This window comes from Nothobranchius furzeri, chromosome 16, assembly GCF_043380555.1.
Source record: "Nothobranchius furzeri strain GRZ-AD chromosome 16, NfurGRZ-RIMD1, whole genome shotgun sequence".
NCBI classification, from domain to species: Eukaryota; Metazoa; Chordata; class Actinopteri; order Cyprinodontiformes; family Nothobranchiidae; genus Nothobranchius; species Nothobranchius furzeri.
In genome coordinates this window covers 20,836,963-20,851,052 of record NC_091756.1, presented here as the reverse complement: position 1 = coordinate 20,851,052, position 14,090 = coordinate 20,836,963, and positions in this window count along the sequence as shown.

The following is a 14,090-nucleotide window of genomic DNA, read 5'->3' as shown; positions in this document are numbered from 1 at the left end:
GCTCCCTCGACCTCGCCGTCTGGTCCCTCTTGTGGCCCTCCTGGAGTGGGAGAAGACCGCGGGAGGGGTGTCCACTGGCTAAGTGCGTCGCTCGCAGGACGTCTTCACAACCCCCTCTGGAGCCTGACTCACTGAGGAGCTGGAGGTGATGTCAGCCGGGGTTGCAGCACGCCCGTGGTGCAGCTCCTGGTCTGAGGAATCTTTCTGGACAAAATGGCCACTGTGGTGCACAGTCTGTCAGGTCCTGTGTCTTCACCACAAAAAAAAAACAACTTTAAAAACCTAAAAGAATGTGGGTCTTGCCATCAACCTATCTACTATCTATTTCTGTTTGTCTTCAAATACTGCTGTGCCTATCCTTTCCATGGAATAAGGATGAAAACAGCACCCAAGACCTCCTTCCAATAAGGGTGAGTCAGCACTTATTTTCACAAGAATACTGGATAAGGGCCATGCTAGGCCACCTCCTGATAAAAATGAACTGTTGCAGCTTTCTAAACCTTCCTTGGGAGTTATACACCTTCTGCTGGTCTTGCTTTTGGCTGGAGATGTTGAAATGGATCCTAGGTTACTTCCACTGCTACCTGGGCTATCTGCAATGCTACCTGGATTGCCTCCATTGCTATCTGGACCATGTCCAGTGCTACCTGGGCTATCTCCACTGCTACCTCAGCTATCTCCATTGCTACCTGGGCTATCTCTAATGTTTCCTGGGCTGCCCTCACTGCTACATGGGCTACCTACACTGTTACCTGGGACACCCCTATTGTTGCCTGGGCTACCCACATTGCTGCCTGGAGTGCATCCATTGCTACCTGGACTGCCTTTACTGCTATCTAGGCTACCTCCAAAGCTACCTGGGCCACTTGAACTGCAAATTGGGCTACATCCAATGTTACCTGAGCTACCTCTACTCCTATTTAGGCCAACGCGAGCTGGACCTCAACTACCACATGCTGAGTCTCAACCACCACCAGCTGGACTCCAACTACCACAAGCTGAGCCTCAACCACCATCAACTGGACCCCAACCACCACCAGCTGAACCTCAACCACCACCAACTGGACCCTAACTACCAGCTGAACCTCAACCACCACTAGCTGGACCCCATCCACCAACTGGACCCCAATCACCACCAACTGGATCTCAACCACCACCAGCTGAGCCTCAACCACCACTAGCTGGACCCCGACCACCAACTGGACCCCAATCACCACCAACTGGACCCCAACCACCACCAGCTGAACCTCAACCACCACCAACTGGACCCTAACTACCAGCTGAACCTCAACCACCACTAGCTGGACCCCAACCACCAACTGGACCCCAATCACCACCAACTGGATCTCAACCACCACCAGCTGAGCCTCAACCACCACTAGCTGGACCCCAACCACCAACTGGACCCCAATCACCACCAACTGGATCTCAACCACCACCAGCTGAGCCTCAACCACCACCAGCCGGACCCCAACCACCACCAGCTGGACCTCAACTACAGCAGGGTAGGCCTCAACTACTACCAGATGGCAGAGGTGGAAAGTAACGATTTACATTTACTCACGTCACTGTAATTGATTAGCTTTTTTGTATATTTATACTTTTTAAGTCGTTTTTAAAATCTGTACTTTTACTTTTACTTCAGTACATTTTTAAAAAAGAATCGTAATTTGCTACATTTTAAATCATGTCCGTTACTGAGTAAAAATAAATTGTAGACTAGGCTTACTAAATTCAAAATATTATGTGTACCAGCATCAGAACCGAAAGAGACATCTGCATGAGCACCGCGTCTAAACCTATGGTCTAAACCGGGGGGGGTGGGGGGGGGGGGTGGTGTTACATTTTAGATAATGAGGACAAACAGCCATTTTTACCGCGGGTTTGCTCAAAAACATCAGTTCAGTCCCTGTGATCCACCCGCTGTTTACATGGATGTAATTTTCACTTTAGAGGTGGGGGTGGGGGGACACGGGGGGTGGGGGTGGGGGGGTGTTTCTTTACAGTATGTTCTAATGGGAAACAGGCTTCAACACAAACGGTTGTTTTCTGCTTGGTCCTACAGCTCAACCAGTGTCAATTTAATATAAAGTAATATTGTTTTTGGATGGTAAAAAGTGCAGGGGTCAAAACTCTGCTCCACCGGCTGCTATCGCTGCTAGTGGGGTTGCACCTGCTGCTGCTGTGGTGGGACTAGCTCCTCAGCTAACCCTGGCTTCTCAGCCAGGCCAGTTTGCTCCACCTCCAACTCATTTTGCTCCACCTCCAGCTCATCAATATCCACCACAAGCTTATCAATTTCCGCCTCCAGCTAATCCGTATGCGCCTGCAGCTCATCCATTTGTGCCTGCAGCCCAGCCACACATTCCAGCTGCACAACAATACCCTCCTGCTGCACCTGCTGGTGTTGCTGCGATGGGTGTGCCAGCTTTCCAGCCTGTCCAACCGAACTCACCTGTGTCCATGGCTGAAATCTACAGGATGTCCCGTAGTGTCAAGAAGTTCAACCCTTGACCAGTTAATTCATACCCGTTTGACACAAACCTGAGTGACCTCAGGCATCACTTTCAGCGATGTCCGGGAATGACCTTGGAGGACAAGATCTTTTTAATAAGGTTAACCTCTGATGTCGTGGGTTCGTTCATTGATCGCAAGCATAATGCAATCGCAATTGATTACGACGGGCTGGAAACTGCAATTCAGAAAGAGTATACGTATGATGCTAAGGAGGCTGGTGTACGGTTAGCTTTGTCAGTCAATCAGGGTCGTGCTGAAGACCCACAAGCCTTCTATATATGCCTCTTCAACGCGTACTTTGGTACAGAATGTACAGATGGGATGGAAGAGGAAAATGGTTTCAAGGAGATTTTCCTTGAGAATCTACAGGCTCAGTATAGCCCATACATGGGTACAGTAGACATTAAAACCACACCCATGGATGAGCTCAGGAGAATGGCGAGTTGTTCCTTCAGGCAGTTTAAAGACTCAAGTAACAGTTCGCATGCTCCTTCGGTTCTGGCAGTGGGGGCAGACCCCTCCATGCTGCGACTCGAAGGGACTGCACCAGGGACTCGTAAAAATAATAACCGCAACAATGGGTCTAAACAACAGGCCCAGAAATCTAATAACTCCAAGCCAAAGGGCTTTCCAAATAACAAGCCTCAAAATTCAAACAGACCTCGGACCCCTCCACCGGCTGGTGGAGGGGACCCTAAGTCATCATGACTCGGTCGCGATAAACATCGTGTTTCTTTTAAAGAAAAGGGGGGTTCATCATACTCCTCCAGCAGAAAGTCGCCTCGCTACAGTCCTGCCCCAAGTCCTGGAAAAATTCACACTCTGGGTGGCGCACTTCTTGACCTGTTGAAAGATTTTTATATATATAGAAAAATGTTCCTATATAAGGAACCCAGCAAATTGCATCAAGTCTGTGCATCTCTGTGGTAGAACCTCCTCAACCTGCCTGTGGCTCAGTTGTGGGAGCAGGTCCTGCAGAGGCGGAGTCTGCCACAACAGTGCATACACTGACACCATACTGGAGCAGGCGAACGGAGACTAGGGATCTTAGCACACTGTTGTCGCTTGGCTTCCTGGGGCTGGAGGCTAGGAGAGAGATCGGCCGTTCGGTTGGGGTCTGGGGTGGTGGATTGCTGTGCTCAGCGTTGGGCAGGGGAGCCTTCTCATCAGAACCCCAGCAGAAAGGGTCGAACTCTTGGAACCGGTAGTGGTTGTACCCCATGTGCAGTAGTACCGGGACCAGAGTGAATAGGGTGTGTATGGGGAGCATGAGTGGATGTCCGGCATGCATTTTTGTAAGTCTTTGGTTGTATGTGTATGTGTGAGCATGAGGGAGGGAGTGTGTGACTGTGTTTGTGTATGACTGTATATGTCAGGTGGGGGCTTTGACTCTTCCCTTCTCCTGGGACTTCTTGTGATGATATAGATCTTTGTCTCCCCTCTCTCTGCCACACCTGGTGTGGAGTGCGGTGCCTTGGTCTGCCTGGGTCGTGGCTCTCTGGTCAGGGGGTTTAGGATTTTTGGCATCTGCCTGACCAATCCCGGTGGCTGCCTGGTGGGGTCTGGGTCCCTGGGCTCTGCTGGGTCCCCAGCGGGGGTGGTCGCCCCTGGGTCCCGGGTCATTGGGTCCCGGGCTCGGCCGGCTAGGGGGTAGGAGGCTGCAGGCGGGCCTGTGGGCTTGCCGCCGATATCTCCCTGGACTCTGCCGGCTACTGGTTGTGGCCCCCCAGGGCGATCCTCTGCGCCTCTCGAGGAGAGCAGGGGCTTTTCTGGTCGCAGTCTCCCTGGAGTTCCTGCGCTCTGGGGCAGCTCCTCGATCTCTGGGACATGGAGCTCCCTCCGTCTCCTGCACATCTTTAGGGGGCAGATCTGTGGCCCCTCACACTCTCTATTGGACGCTCCTATAGAGAAACCTTACATAAACAAGCACATGTACACACACAGGTGCTCACATGGTCATAAGTATGGACTTGGGTATGTTCAACACAGGTCTTAAGGCTATGGTGGGATCTTGTTGTATTGTTGTTGTGCCCAGTGTTGGGAGTAACGGTGTTTAAGTATAACGGCGTTACAAACGGCGTTATTTTATAGGTAATGTCGTCGTCGTCTTCCTCCACTTATCCAGGTCCGGTTCGCGGGGGCAGCATCCCGACTAGGGAGCTCCAGACTGTCCTCTCCCCGGCCTTCTTCACCAGCTCCTCCGGCAGGATCCCAAGGCGTTCCCGGACCAGATTGGAGATGTAACCTCTCCAACGTGTCCTGGGTCGACCCGGGGGCCTCCTGCCGGCAGGACATGCCTGAAACACTTCCCCGGGGAGGCGTCCAGGAGGCATCCTGACCAGATGCCCAAACCACCTCAACTGGCTCCTTTCGATCCGGAGGAGCAGCGGTTCTACTCCGAGTCCCTCCCGAATATCCGAGCTCCTCACCCTATCTCTAAGGCTGAGCCCGGCCACCCTATGGAGGAAACTCATTTCGGCCGCTTGTATCCGTGATCTTGTTCTTTCGGTCATTACCCAAAGCTCATGACCATAGGTGAGGATTGGGATGTAGATCGACCGGTAGATCGAGAGCCTGGCTTTCTGGCTCAGCTCCCTCTTCACCACGACAGATCGGCTCAGCGTCCGCATCACTGCAGACGCTGAACCAATCCGCCTGTCGATTTCCCGATCCCTCCTACCCTCACTCGTGAACAAGACCCCGAGATACTTAAACTCCTCCACTTGAGTAATCTAATTAATTACTCTTCCCGCCGTTGCAACGCCGTTACCGTTTCTAGGGATGTAATGTTGTGCGTTACTATGTGGTTGAACCATAGACATACATATTGAACATTGAGCAACGGTATGAGGCTTTCTGACAGCCACACTTCAGCTTCAGGAAGAGAAAGAGGCGTCGTTGATGAGACGCACTTGGAAATACGATGATGACTCCAGGTGGGCGGAGACTGTTCTCGCCGTCTCACTGCATGCTGCAGGCACAACAGAGCGAGCGACAATGCAGAAGAGTCAAGATTATTCTAAAGTCGCGTTTTCGAACTGGAAGTGCCGAAACTACTTCTCACTGACTGAAGTTAGAGGAAAGAATGTTTATGTTACATGCAAACTATGCCCAGGAAAAAAGACCTTGTCAACGTCTGCCTCAAGCAACTCGAACCTAATGAAGCATCTCACATCGGCACACGCTAAAACAACACTAGCTGCTGCAGCTCCCATCAGCTTGAGCGAAGGAGATGAAGCCACGCCATTAAAACAAGCAAAGCTTGATTTTTCGGGTAAGCAACAGCAGCAGGTTACTAGGGAGGAGCTGAACACAATGATTGCAAGGTACGTTGTTGAAGACATGCTACCCCTGTCCACTGTGGAGTCCAAGTCATTTAAAGCCATCATAGGGAAAATCCTGGTACGAGGAGGAGGAAGCGGAACTGCCCCATGCCGAAAGACTTTTGCTAAATTCATAGACAGCGAATACAATAAAATGAATGCTGAGCTCAAAAAGTAATTTGAAAAAATAGAGTTCATTTCAACTATGGCAGACCTTTGGACTTCCCACAATAAAAGTTACATCGGTGTGACCGCACACTGGATCAACGCAAATAACCTGGAAAGAGGAAAAGCAGCTCTTGCCTGCAGACGCTTTAGGGGGCGTCATACTCATTAAACCATTGCAGTTGAGCTTGACAATATACACTCAGCATATGGAATAAGGCACAAAATCACAGCAACAGTGACAGACAATGGCTCTAATTTTGTTAAAGCGTTTAAGAAGTACCAGCCGCTTGAGGAGAGTGATTCTGAGGAAGAGGAAGAGGAGGTTATGTTTACAGATATAAATGATGCTCCCTATGATGCTGATTATGATACTGATGATGATGTTGTGATCACTTTGCCCCCCCCCCCCCCCCCCCAAGAGATGTGCATCCCACACACTAAACCTGATTTCATGCACAGATGTTGACAAATGGCTGCTGTCAAAACCTGAAACAAAGTTTGTTTACAGAAGTGCAACTGCCAAATGCACTGCCCTGTGGAACAAGGCTAGTCGATCAACCTTGGCTGCTGAAACGGTTGATGAGTTGGTGTCCAAAAAGCTGCTTGTACCTTGTACAACCCGATGGAATTCCTTTTATGATGCCTTGGTCCGTATCTGTGAATTATGCATGGTTGAGCTTAACACCATCTCCTCAAAATTAGGACTGACGGCAGTAACAGAGAGGGAACACCAGTTTCTAAAGGAGTACTGTACTGCAATGAAGCCCCTAACAGTTGCCTTGGATATACTTCAGGGAGAAGACAACTGTTTTTATGGTACACTCCTGCCAACGATAGAGACGCTACGCTGATGCTGAAGACAGAATCCCTTAAAAGTGATCTGCAAATACTGAGGGACTTTCCTGATGCCATTGTCACAGCAAGAACTTACATTTAATGTTTTATTATTCAATAATTGTAATAAGAAATTCTACTTTCATTACAAATAATAACTCTGATTTATGTAGATGAATTTATTTAATGTGATTACTCTTGTGTATCTTGTCAGGCGATCAAAACCAGATTTGCTGATGTTCTGGGAAACGAAGAGGCTGTAATTGCTGCTGTAACACTTCCAAAGTTCAAACTTCGCTGGCTGCGGTCACAAGAGTTAAAGGACAAGGCTAAGGCAAGTCTGCTGGCAGAGTGCCGAAGAACAGCCCTTGAGGAACCACAAGCAGGTACCAGCACGTCCTCACATCACACAGATTCAGCCAGAGAGAGTGATTTCTTCTCCTTTGATGACGATGAGGAAGACACCTCCTCTTCAGCAGAAAACAGGTGGCAGACTATTAGATCTTCATCTCAAAACTTGAGCTCTCTGTGTGGATTTTTTCTCATTAAGAAAATTTCACTACATCTCAATGCTGCAACTCCATCTAGTGCCCCTGTTGAGAGATAGTTCAGCCTGGGCAAACTTGTCTTCTCTCCTAAGAGGAACAGACTGTCTGACAAAAGATTTGAAAAGCTTCTCCTCCTACGTTACAACCAGTGGTTTAGTTGTTAGATGAGAGGAGTATTTTAGTATATTATTGTATTGTTTATTTTTACCGGGAACAAACATGTTCATTTACATACTTAAGTTAATAGTTGGATAGCGTTGTTTACTGTGCAAAATTACAGATACAGAGATTTGCACTACCTAAGGGCCAGAGTTTTCTTTGTCTTTTTACAAATATTTTTCTTAGTTTTGCTCTTTAACGGAAAGTGTGTGAACATAATTTATTTTCCATTGAAATTTTTTATATATATTTTTTGATGCACTTGGCCAGCTGCAATCTTGTTGAGTTCAAATAAATGCCAATTGTTTGAATATACTGAATATAGCTTTTTTATTCGTGACAGCAGGACATCCAGAAGGTCCGCTCACCTGTTCACCGCTCAGACGTCACGGTCTTCTACTGCTGTAACCTGTTCCTGATCGTGTCTTTAGTCCCGCTGTAACACTGATGCATCAGTCTCAGACGTCATGGAGCTCAGGTGTTATTAGAACTTCCTGTGTGTGTTTACCACCCAGCTTCAGCTCTTCTGTGTTTGGGTCTGACCCACGTTAGTACATTTAAGTCCTCCATCAGATTTGTGCCTCTTCTAGTGTCACGTTTGATTTTCTCGTGGCTTTGTTCTTCATCCATTAAGACTTGCACATCATTCTGATGAACATTATTTTCTTTTTTCCTGTCATTTCTGTCATGTTGTGTTGATCTTCAGGTGGTGCCACATGATCAGATGCTAAATAAGTGTTAACTGCTCCAACCTACTTCATTGTTTAATTTGCTCCAGCATAAAATCAGTACTGTTTTCTATGTAATTCTGATTAAAATAAAGAGGTAATAGTGAAAGGTACTGCTTTCATTATCCCTGCACAACACAGGTGAATTTACTTGACAAAAAAACATTAGTGCAATCAATTTTTCTTCAATTTGAGGAACATGTTGGTGTTGTATCAACTCGACATTTTGATTTTGTTTTCTGCTGTAGAAAAATATATAAAATAATAGTTATTCACTCAGATCCTGGTGCTTTCATAATAAACGAGAGCTTATGTTTAGCTCACAAATGGACTTGGTTATTGACAAAGTCAGCAATAAAATCTGATAGAATCATTAATTTACCAGACAGCCAATGACTGGCTGGTAAATTGACCAATCAATGGAGACACAAACTTTATTAGCATCTACAACTGGAAACTACCATCTGTACGGTCTAAGAGAGACCTCTTGTAAAAGAAAAGAGCCATAAACTCAGAACTCATCAAATAATCCCATTCTGATTTTTGGTATAAAGATGAGGATTAATGCTTCTATTTGTTTTTGTTGCATTTTCACGTGAAGGCTTTTGCTTGACCAAAGCTGATTTAACTCTCTCTGGTGCCATAACCAAGGACCTCCTTGATTTAAGGGTCAAGGGAAATGTTAGTAGGCTTCCCTGTCAAAAACAAACATCCAACACTCGGATTAAATAGCAAAAGCCCATGAATTGCAGCTGGAAGGATGATTTTGTTCTCACAAATGCTTTTGTTGTAGCAAGCAGAGATGTATGACATGAAAAAACTTAACAAACTGTGCACACCAGGATTTATGAGGGATTAGAGAAAACTTTCCCTTAAGATTGAATATGTATAATCTTTGAACCAGATTTAGGGATTAGGACGAATTCTGTGATTTACAAAACCAAGATGACATTAGATGTGGTGATTATTCCTTGACATAACAGATCTAATCTTGTACATCCAGCAAAGTCTGAGAAAGTATGGTGACAGATTGTATTTTCAAAGTCATGTATATATTTGTGGAGAACATGCAAGTCTTGTTAACAGAGATGGGAAATTGTGTCATCAACAAGTTATCTCCATGTTGTGTTTTTGTTCTGCTCAGCAACTGAACCAGGTTCATTCACTGTGCTGATTGAAATCACCTGGTTTTGTTGCTGAGCAGAACAAAAACACGATATGGAGAGGACACAATTTCCCATCTCTGCTCGTTAATACCAAAACATTAGGTGCATTATCCAGGTTCCAAATTTGTCCACAAATAGACCTGCTGGCACACCAGATTCTTTGATTCATTATTATTAGTAGTAATATTAGTAATAGTAGTAGTAGTTGTAGTTGTAGTATTATCCATCCATTTTCTTCCGCTTATTCGAGGTTGGGTCGTGAGAGCAGCAGCCTAAGCAGGGAGGCCCAGACTTCCCTCTCTCCAGCCACTTGAGCCACCTTGCTCCTCTCTGTGTGGAGGAACAGCAGGTCTATTCCGAGCCCCTTCCAGATGACTGAGCTTCTCACCCCATCTCTATTGGTGCTTACACATTAGCCTCAGTTCAGTCCCTTACAATCCCTTCCAAGACCAGAATTTGGTTTCACACACAGGTCAGATTTGCGTTTTCAGTTCCGAGGCAACTCTTTACTTCAGATCTTCTCCCCAGCGGTCAGACTGGGCCGAGGTGACACTACGGACTGACTGACCGGCTGAAATTATGCCTACCGCCTACGATCTGCTAGAAAAATGAGCAAGTGGTGGTGGCTGTGGGGGCCCCGCATGCGCGATTCGTTTTCACGCTGGATGCTGTTGAATAAACTTCTGGCTGTACGGAGCTGCCGATCAGTGTGGGAACAGGAGAAGTGTGTGTGTGTGTGTGTGTGTGTGTGTGTGTGTGTGTGTGTGTGTGTGTGTGTGTGTGTGTGTGTGTGTGTGTGTGTGTGTGTGTGTGTGTGTGTGTGTGTGTGTGTGTGTGTGTGTGTGTGTGTGTGTGTGTGTGTGTGTGTGTGTGTGTGTGTGTGTGTGTGTGCGTGTGTGCGTGTGTGTGTGCCTGTTCTCTGCATCTGTGTCACGATCTGCCCCTGCCTTCCTGACTGTGTCTCTCTCCTGCCCTGATTGATCCATATTGTTCTCACCTGTCCCTCGTTAACCTGCCCATGTGTTCCTTATTTCCCTGTGTATTTATACCTCCCTCCTTGTGCCCGTCTTTGTCAGATCATTGTTGTTTGTCGTGTTGTTGTCGTTCCTGCCGTATCCTGTCATTAAACCCATTTTTACTTTATCCGTGCCTGCATTCTTGCCTCCTGGAACTCTCCACCACACATGGTCCATCATCTCCACACCCTCGCAACGTGACAGAATGATCTGACCAAACCTGTACCTGTGGTGAGCTAACACCTGTTTTTTGGAGGATTATTTTTTCCTTTTTTTCCCCCTTTTCAGCGGAGAGAGATTCCGGCCCGGAGTTGTGTTTCTCGGCGCATCCTACCTGTTCTCGGGGTGGTCGAGCCCTCTGGGTGATCCTGGCGCATCCTCAGTTTCCGGGGTGGTCAAGGTCTTTTCTCCTCTCCTGCTGTTCTTCCCCGTCCTGTTTTTTACAGAAGCTGCAGTTTCCTGGAGTTTTGATGGAGGTAAAACCCCCTACGCACACCATCATTCTCCGGGGTGGTAGGGCTGGTCTTCCTGCTCCATGGTCTGCTTCCCTTCACCCAAGCCTGCCTGTGGATCCTGTAGAGTCACGGTGTGCACCTGCTCAGAACTGTGGTCGAGTACCTGCTACCGCTCCTGGTTCCCTCGCGTCGCTCTTGCTGTCTCGTCCCATTTCCTGGTCCACGCCTGCAGGGTCTATGCCTGCAGGCCCTTCACGCTGCAGTTTCTGCTGGGTCCTATACCTGCTGCTGCAGTTCCTGCTGGGTCCCACGCCTGCTGCTGCAGTTTGTTTCCAGTCAAGTCAAGTCAAGTCAAGTCTTCGAGTCCAGTCCCCACCAAGTCAAGTGTTTCCAGTCAAGTCAAGTTTTCGAGTCCTGTTCCCGTCAAGTGTTTCCAGTCAAGCCAAGTCAAGTGTTTCCAGTCAAGTCTTCGATGCCTGTCCCCGCCAAGTCAAGTGTTTCCAGTCAAGTCAAGTCTTGGAGTCCTGTCCCCACCAAGTGTTTCCAGTCAAGTAGAGTCTTGGAGTCCTGTCCCCGCCAAGTCAAGTGTTCCCGTCCCGAGTCAAGTGTTCCCAGTCTCCTGCGTTGAGTGGCCTTGTGGGCGTCTGGTATCCGCCCCTTAAGGGGAGGGTACTGTCACGATCTGCCCCTGCCTTCCTGACTGTGTCTCTCTCCTGCCCTGATTGATCCATATTGTTCTCACCTGTCCCTCGTTAACCTGCCCATGTGTTCCTTATTTCCCTGTGTATTTATACCTCCCTCCTTGTGCCCGTCTTTGTCAGATCATTGTTGTTTGTCGTGTTGTTGTCGTTCCTGCCGTATCCTGTCATTAAACCCATTTTTACTTTATCCGTGCCTGCATTCTTGCCTCCTGGAACTCTCCGCCACACATGGTCCATCATCTCCACACCCTCGCAACGTGACAATCGGAGCTTTTGCCTCGGCGAGCAGACAGTTGCTCTGGGGAGAAACCAGTGTGTGTGTGCGTGTGTGTGTTGCACAAGATTATTAGGACACACACAGCAAACAAATAAAATGTGGTTCAGAGTCTCCAAAAGCAACATAGCTCATGCCCGCCTTTGTTTACCTTAAAATGGAGGACACCTCAGACTTTCCCGTGCGTATTAAACGCAGCCCACAGGCTCGGTTGGGGATGTCCGCATTCCTGAGAAGTTCCTCAGATTTATATGTGAAAACTACACCGCCCATTCGAGACTGGACTCACACCATCCAGCCCCACCAAACCCCCACCGTGCCAATGCTAATGTGTAAGCACCATAAGGGAGAGCCCAGCCACCCTACAAAGAATACTAATTTTGGCTGCTTGTATCTGCGATCTCCATCTTTCGGTCACCACCATAGACATATATACTGGAGGAATAATGTCCATAGTGTAATGAATCAAATAGAGGGTAAATTGGATTAAATAAATTGCTTAAGAGCAATTTATTTCTATTCTCATTACTTGTGACCACTAGCTGTAACACTCTATTAATTATAGAACATCGCCTTGCTTGGTCTTAGGATGATTAATTAGAAGGTTCTAGGATTCTTTTAATTATTAAGGGATCGTTCACACTTCGTTTATGATTCAAGAACCAGTCAGTGTTTACAAACAAATAAGCATTTATTTTACAAACAATTAAGACTTGACAGATTGTTTAAACTATTATATGAGTGGATGCGAACTAAAAGATGGGTCTCTGGAAACTATGTGTGAATATAGTGTTAGAGTCAAAATCTCCGTATCTCAGAGAGGGGTACGTTCTGGCTATAAAAGAATTTGGTTTGCAGATAAGCTATAAGCTGTTATTTATCAAACTGCATACAGACGTTGTCTGTGTGTCTACATTACCGTAGAGGCACCCTCTTGGTGGATCTGAAAGTCAGAGTGGTCTGATGACCGCTGGGACCGGAGGGCTGTGGAGTACCGAGGTGCTGTCCTTTCAGTCCTAGAGATGTGTCTTGGGTCACGACAGATGGATGGAAACCACGTGTCTTAAAATAACTCTGAAGGAGTTTTGCTAAATCAGCTTTGTTCTGCAGGAAAACTATCTTGTTGTTCAGCTTCGCAGATGCAAAAAGCTTTAAGGTTTTGACAGCGTGTCAAAATCTTTCTGAGCTAGAGATCTGCTAAGAGATGGCCAGTCTCCAGCTTTCCCTACTGACTGACGAGAAAGCAGAGAGGCTGGTTTATATACCCGCTGTTATCTATGACCAAACTTACCAAGAATCTCAGAAACACGCTCTGAGATGCAGAGTCTCTGAGTCTAGGGACAAGGTTAGTTATGTGTCATGCATTCTTATCTTAACCTTACTCTCTGTCTGGTGTGAGCAGATGGTGATGACATAATCCAGTAAACATACTTAAACAATCCTTGTGTTATGATTCGCCCCTTTTTGTGTTTGTGTTTAACTTTTTCTCTGTTGTTTTTGTTCAGGTCAGCTGCAGCTCCTCTCAGGAATCCTCCCCTTCCCTGTGAACCTCCTGGAGTGCTGCAGCTGAACCACATCATCTTGATTGCCCTCACCCTATTTCAGGCCACTGCTGCCAGTCATCAGTGTGGAGTTGTCTTTGCTGAGTTGTACTTGTATGGATTGAGTTTGGTTTTGGTTTTTGGTTCCCACAGTCAGTGGAGGAAGTTTTGTTTATTAAATCTTTTTTGAACTCTGGATAAAGGATCTTTATTCCTGCAAATGGGTTACTGCAGAGGCAAACCGTGACATTACAACTCCACCAAGATGTCTGACCCAGCAGGAAGAACCCAGAGACAAGACCCTTCCTTACCTGCCTCTGGTGAGGGTGCTGCAGGAGAAGCCAGCCTTCCTGTTCTGACCCAGGAGCTCCGCAGCTGCATGTCAGGGTTGCAGCAGTTGCATGGACGTGTAGCCAGACTGGAGCAAGCGCCTGCTCCCCCTCGACAGGTTCGTTTGGGTCGTCCTGAAACTTTTTCTGGTACCGCAGAGGATTGTCGACCATTCCTCACCTCCTGCCGGCTCCATTTTGACTTTAATCCAAGCGAATTCCCCTCGGAGCAGAGCAAGGTGGCTTTTGCCTTGAGTTTCCTGACGGGCAGAGCCAAGAGGTGGGGGCTGGCTGAGTGGGATCGTGGAGCGGAGGTGGTTCGTTCCTTCCG